Source organism: Enhydra lutris, unplaced genomic scaffold (assembly GCF_002288905.1).
Source record: "Enhydra lutris kenyoni isolate GAN:26980312 unplaced genomic scaffold, ASM228890v2 scaffoldscaffold4, whole genome shotgun sequence".
NCBI classification, from domain to species: domain Eukaryota; kingdom Metazoa; phylum Chordata; class Mammalia; order Carnivora; family Mustelidae; genus Enhydra; species Enhydra lutris.
Window position 1 is genome coordinate 53185492 of NW_019154088.1, and position 2243 is coordinate 53187734.

Genomic DNA, 2243 nt, shown 5'->3' on the forward strand with positions numbered 1-2243 from the left:
ACGGGGTGGGTACAGAGGCTAAAAAACATTTCCCCATCCTAAGTGAAAGCCACAGGAAGAAATAGTCTCTTGATTTGCTCAGAAGGTTGTCCTATCTATGTGGCTCCCAGAATTTCAATAGCCATATTTCTCTCAGCCGGAAGATGGAGCCAACAGTGAAGGTGGTATAGCATAGAGAGAGCGTCACTGAGCTGCTGGCTTAAGGAAACCACATCTCTTCATTGTTTTAGGCAATTTGAGGTGGGATTTCTGGACATCTGAAAGTACCCATCTGTTAAAACTGCTCTTATTTAGCAACTAAGCTGAAGGAAGCTTGCCTGCTATCCACGCATCGCTTTGAGGATACTAAATTTTTTCTTAGTATCTGACAGTAAGAGTTTGCCTGCTTGTTTTCTGCTGTATCCCCCACATCTGAACCTGACTTAAGAAATATCTAATGAGTTAATGAGTGAATGAAATACTCAGGAGCCAAAACTTGAGACATTTGTCTGGCTACTCCTCATTTCCCACTTTGTTTCCTCCCATCAGGATTTACCATTATTGAATTGTGAGTGATGTAAGTATGCCCTTGACAATTGCCAAAAATTATAGTAAGAAATAGCTGTATCAGAGTTGCCTCTACATTTGCTATATAGAAAGATTGTCAAACACACTGTATGATGCTTTTGGAGTTCCTATAAAAAGTCCCCTCAGGGGGCGCCTGGGTGGCTCAGTGGGTTAAAGCCTCTGCCTTCGGCTCAGGTCATGATCTCAAGGTCCTGGGATCGAGCCCCACATCGGGCTCTCTGCTCAGCTGGGAGCCTGCTTCCTCCTCTCTCTCTGCCTGCTTCTCTGCCTACTTGTGATCTCTGTCTGTCAAATAAATAAATAAAATCTTAAAAAAAAAAAAAAGAATGTCTACATTTAAAAAAAAAAAAAAAAAAAACCCCCCAGAAAAAAGAAAACCAAGGGGAAAAAAAAAAAAAAAAAAACATAACTCTTTTGGAGAATTGTTCTGCTTCCTTCCAGTAGGTTGTATGGACTATCTAACTGGGTATCCTTTTTTGCCCTGGCTACCAGGAAGCTCAGTACCTAATCTGAAGCTAAATCACAGTGACTCTATTACACCTGACAGTCAATGCTTGCTTCTTTCTCCTTTCTATGGCTTTGCTTTTCTAATTTTAGTTGAATGACCTTATTGTGTTTGCCTTTATTGTAAGTTGCTACAAATCCTTTTCAGAGAGAGGTGTGTATTAAAAAAAAAAAAAATTAACAGCTCAATTCTAAAAAGCCATGCAGAGCCTGAGTTGGCACCACTTGCTCTTTGTAATAGCCTGGGAGGGCCCCCAAAGTAGCCTGGTGCTTTATCTTTACAAACACATGTCAGCCAGAGCAGCGGTGCTCACCAGAGATCTCGGGAGACAAGGGCAAAAATCACCCGTCATTTTCTACTGAATGGGTGTCTGGAGGACCATTCAGGCTCCTAGTGGCTGGATTTGGTGGGGCGGATTAACGTGGAGAGCCCTTGGAAAACCAGCATCCACCCTGCCCGCCTTGCGTATTGTTCCAGAGGTGAGTCGCTCTGTCTGATTTGGAAGATGGAATCTCTCTGGGCCCTGGGCCCCAGCCCCTCTGGCTTAGTACACTCAGGGTCCTGTTTGCCCTTTCCCCCACCTCTGGGCCACCGGCCTCTCCAGCCAGCCCTCCCTGCCAACTGGCAGAGGGTGCTCTTGGATAGCAGATCTGACTCCCTCCCCATGAAGGAGCTCCCTGGACTTTCCCGATCAGCTGGGCTGCCTCCACCAGCTGGGGGCCCCGAAACCCTCACTTGGGCAAATTGCTGGTTTTTTTCCAAAACCTAGCCTAGGCCGTGCCCTCAAACCACTGCTGAACCGGCCTCACTCCCCTTTGAGCTCGTGTGTCTCTCTCTGCACCCCGGTTTCCCCTGCAGGTCGAACAGAAGAAGGCTGTTGATGGGGGACATAATTTGGTTTGCGGATAGCACATGTTGGTGGGGGCGAGAGAAAGAGAGAGAGAGGGAGCGCGCATGTGCGGAGACACACTACCCTCTCAGAGCTCTGCAATAATAGATTTCATGATTTAATTGGAAATTTAGTAAATCTGCTAAAACATTTAGTGGTTTAAATTTTTCCTGTTCTGCAGAGAAACAAAGGCTTCTGGTTTACCCTGTGTCTTTCAACAACTTTAATTTCATTTGTAAATTACGGATGGAAGTAGCATTTCCACTCGATTGCATACTGGGC